This window comes from Macrobrachium rosenbergii, chromosome 26 (genome assembly GCF_040412425.1).
Source record: "Macrobrachium rosenbergii isolate ZJJX-2024 chromosome 26, ASM4041242v1, whole genome shotgun sequence".
NCBI lineage: Eukaryota > Metazoa > Arthropoda > Malacostraca > Decapoda > Palaemonidae > Macrobrachium > Macrobrachium rosenbergii.
In genome coordinates, this window is record NC_089766.1 from 29,801,605 (window position 1) to 29,806,604 (window position 5,000).

Genomic DNA, 5,000 nt, shown 5'->3' on the forward strand with positions numbered 1-5,000 from the left:
CGACTCTCTCTTTTTTCTGATAAAAGTCTTCTTCCAAACAAGTAAAAATTGTGAAAATCGTGCCAGTGGCAATCATTATAGTCATCCCTTACAAAGTACGCGGGGGTTTCTGTGAAGCAGATATGGAAAGACCTGGAACAAAGTCATTAACTGAATGGCGCCAGAATGTGCCCAGTAAATGATTAGGGTTCTTTAAAGCTTTCTTTAAGACACTGAATTTCAGATGTGTTGTGCCCAGTGGATTTCCTTTGCAGAGAGGTATTCTGGTGTGAACCTCCTTCAGCGTTCTTTTAGGTTTTTGTTTACTTGTTTTCTGATTTTTATTGATAGGCTTATTATATTTGTTCTGTTTTTAGTTCTATAGTCGAGGCCGTTCGGCTTTATAAATCCTGATAGAAGTTCAGGAGTAGGAATTACTCTGAACTTCTCTATCAGTTTAGCTAAAATTAATTCCCTACCTTCTCTATAAGAAAATAGAGCTAAGGAATGAAAAAGATGAGGAAATGGGGTGAAAATATCTGAAAAAATACATTTTTGGATAGCGCTGATTTTTTGAGGTGAAAAGAAGCAGATTTCGAAGATACAAGAGTGAAGGGTTAATTAAGAAAGTGAAACAGATAAGAAAAAGATTGACAGGTGAAGAGCAGAGTTGATTTGGCAAATAAAAAAAAGTGCAGATTTAATATTTCTTATGGAACTTTAGTACTGGAATTTCATGTAGGATGAATATACGCATATACACAGGGATAACTATGATAAAACGGTTGAAGAAGATCTGAAAGGCATAAAGATATGTATGGAATAAGGGGTAACATTAACGAGGGTGACCAGCTGTTCTTGTGATGAAAATTACTAGAGCACACGAGGTAAATATTATATTATTGTGAAAATGGTTCTCATACAATAACATATATTACTACTATGCGACTGCTTAATATTTGTTTGAACTGAAAAAATAAAAGGAAAAGTCATGGCTAGGAGATTTAATCAGAATGCGAAAGTGGGCTGTGAATGAAATGTAATCGGCAGAATTTTGCAGTAGCAATTTCTATTCGGGAATTCAAGCTACAGAGAAGGTTAGCTGGGAGAGGAATCTCATAAGAGTTATTGGTGAATGGAATGCAAGGAGATGGAGCGAGAATATAATACAGGCCACGGGAAGGATTCCCGAGCAAATTCTTCTCATCCGCAAGTGGGCTGTGGGTGCTAAAGTGAAAGAAAGTTATAAACTATTAAGATCATAAGTTCGCTTTATTTGTATGTGCTATGGATGCTGCAAACGGTGAAAAATATAGAAATATACTTAGCAAAGAAAATGGTTCATCTCTCACTATTCGTTTTAAATACTACTTTACCAATTTGAAAATGTAATTCTAATATATATATATATATATATATATATATATATATATATATATATATATATATATATATATATATATATATATATATATATATATATATATATATATATATATATATATATATATATATATATATATATATATTATTTTTTTAAATAAAAAGCTAAAAAAATACTGGTTATTTGGGTGAAAGGAGAGTTGGAAAGGAAGAATCTCATTATCCAAGAAGCACGAAAGAAGAAAATGTGTGGTGTCGTGCATTCATAGGGTTCGATGTCCTATATGATGAGCCCTCTGTGTAGGTGAACAAAGCTAAAAGGCTGTCGAGTTTTTCTGTACAATTAACACATTATTGATTCAGCAGTTGAAGGAGGGATGTGATACTTTCGTGGTTTGGGATAATTAAAATAATTTCAATATTTTTGAAATAACTAAAAATATATCGTTAAGCTATAAGAGACAACTGCACCACAGATGCGAGTTATAAGAGTTAAAACAATCATTAATATTCTCTCTCTCTCTCTCTCTCTCTCTCTCTAGTATTAGAAGTATATTTTCTGTTTAATGTGTAATCCCCCCCCCTCTCTCTCTCTCTCTCTTGTATTAAGAGATAGAAGTAAACTTCGTACTTTAAGTAATCTCTCTCTCTCCCTCTCTCTAGTATAGTGTGTGTGTGTGTTTTATGCATATAAGTTTTTTATATACTCCTAGATCTAAATCTGAACTTCCTGCCGGAACCCCCAAGCACTTCGCATTCTTCCCAAAGACTGGTTCTTACAAAAATAAATGTTTTGCTGAAGAGATGTGTTGTGTTCCAGACTGCGTTCTTAGTTCGATATATAATTTGGCGTCTCCTGGAAAGATTCGATTCTGTTTGTGGGTCTTCGTATAATCTCCTCTTTTCAGTTCTCTGAGGAGTCCTTTTCAATTAGTCATTTATGCAAGTTATTAATGACTTCAAAGACGCTTGATACGAATATGACAATGTGATGGTATCTTCAAATGTGCACAGCAGTAAAAATGCAAATTATGTGAATGCGCAGCAAAGGGAGACAAACCAAATGGCTAAAAATAATAAAGAAAATCACAATAACTAGAAGCGCCGCTGCTAATAGATGACAATTACTTGAGCCTCTACGTGAAGTTTTGGAAAGCTGACCTTAGAGTAAAACACAGAAGGCAGCATCACTTTACAACAGTTATTAACGTTATATGAAACCTTTTTAAAGTGTAATCTCTTCATCTGAATGATATGTAAGATCATACATACTTCCAGCCGTTTCCCGCTATTATTTCGAAATTACGAAATTATGTTCATTACGGCAATTTCCCCTAAAACGAACTCGCTGCTGAGTATTCACACACACACACACAGACATACACATATATATATATATATATATATATATATATATATATATATATATATATATATATATATATATATATATATATATATATATTTACATAAAGAGAGAGAGAACCCCTTGCCATTTTTCCCAGCAGACACACACACACCAGACGTGGAATGACGGTTGGTAGGAAGGAAGAGCAATCACAAAGTGCGTATAAAACGTGAGTAGCGCGCTGTATGACTCATCCACGTGTGTTTATGTATGAATAAATATTTATTTCTATTTAAGAGTAGTAGCCCAGTAAACACAATAAAAAAGTGCTTGATCACGTTCACTCACTAACTACCGAATCTAGAATATATTCATTTTACGAGAAACTTATGAATTGTTTAGAACTCTATCTTGCATGCTAGTTTTAATATTTGCTACGTCCCTGTGCATGACAAGTTGCCTAAACCGCCAGAGAACCTAATTACTGGGACAATGAACAGAGAAGTGTCTTCTCATGCGGTGTCAGGATTAATCTTCGAGATCAAAAGATTCGATGAATAATCTCGTGTTTCAAAAAATATGAAATTCTCCCTCCTATTGACTTACGTAACGAGATTCAAGATTAGAGGCTGGATTGCATTTCCCCTTAAACAATCTATCTTCCCAGGTTCAAGTAAGCAATTCCTTTGTCATAAAAAGAACGTTGCGGGAGTCAGTCAAGTGGGAAGCAGAATACAAAATGAGCATTTCATGCCACGGAAATCTCTCTCTCTCTCTCTCTCTCTCTCTCTCTCTCTCTCTCTCTCTCTTAATTCTGTAATTTTGCTCTATTAAGAGCTAAAAGAAATAAGAAAAAAAATTAAGGAAGGAATCTCGCATTTTTAAAAGTGTTATGTCATACTATATATATATATATATATATATATATATATATATATATATATATATATATATATATATATATATATATATATATATATATATATATATATATATATATAAGACTCCACTACATTTATACATGTGTGCGTGCGAGCGTGTGTATGTGTAATAGCTGAAATTACTTTTTGAAGTTTCAGTTTCATTTCGCTTTATGGATGCATTTATCATCATTATAATCCTTTAATCCTGCTTACGAAAGTAGGAGTGATTCTCCAGTTAGTACCTTTAACAACCTAAGACTCCTTGCCTCCTATTTTCTTCTGGTTTCTTTTAGTAATAATTTAGGTTTTGGAGCTGCAAAAGCAAAAGGCCTGTGCTGTATGAGTCTAACACAATCTAAAGTAGCTCGAACCTTCTTCGTTTTTTTCTTGGCGTCCCCCATGGAAGGGAAACAGGGGTTGCCAGTCGCTCCCAGAAAGAGAATCATCAGCCATTTAGTAATATTAGATTTTTTCGGACATTAGATATTGACTGTGACCTATTACTCATAAGAAAAATAATGAAAAAAATTTAATGTGAGCAATCATTTTTGAAAAAAAAAATAATAAATTTAGAAGTGCATTATTTCTGGTATTTTCGACTGAGAAACCCTTAACCTGCCAGATGTTCTTTCTCTGCATTTATGCAAAACTCCTCGAAATACCCCAACGAAAAGATCTCGCAAGAAACGCTTCCTTTTTACTGACGGGTGCAACAGCAATAGACAACGAGGCCGTCGGAGCCTCTGATGTTCCGAGCATATTTGTTTTCTTTGTTGCAGTTTCTGTCTTTTTTCTGTGGAAATGGATTCCGATTGTTATCAAACTATCCTATGTAATGTTCATTTCCTTCTTCGTAACACGGTGGAAGTAAACATTATCCATTCTTTCTGAGGATTCAAGCCAACTTCGGGGATAACCCGAAATTATTATACTAATAATAACACCGCACATCATTTATGAACGACACTTGTATATTGTTGACTTAGTTTTGGCAGATTATATACGACGTCCGCTAAATGTTCCTTGGGGTTTTCATGACACAGAAGGTAGTTCTGTCCAGGTTGATGGTGCCTGATAAATAAGCTTGGAAGGTATTTTGAGCACCTTGTATCAGGTCCACTTTATCTCATTTTCTTGTTGTTTGCCTTAGGTTAAAGGGTGCAAAATTAATGACAAGAAAAATTCGCGAGTACAATAGTCTTAGTATCATCTAAATAGGCCATACAGCGAAAAAGACATTGATTGAAGAATATTTTATAAAGATAAGAAAAGTTGCAGTAAAAAAATTATTAAAAAGAAACCGATGTATCGCATTAAGTATTTTGTGTTCATGTTTTTACCAAAAATATCAACCTACCTTCTGGATA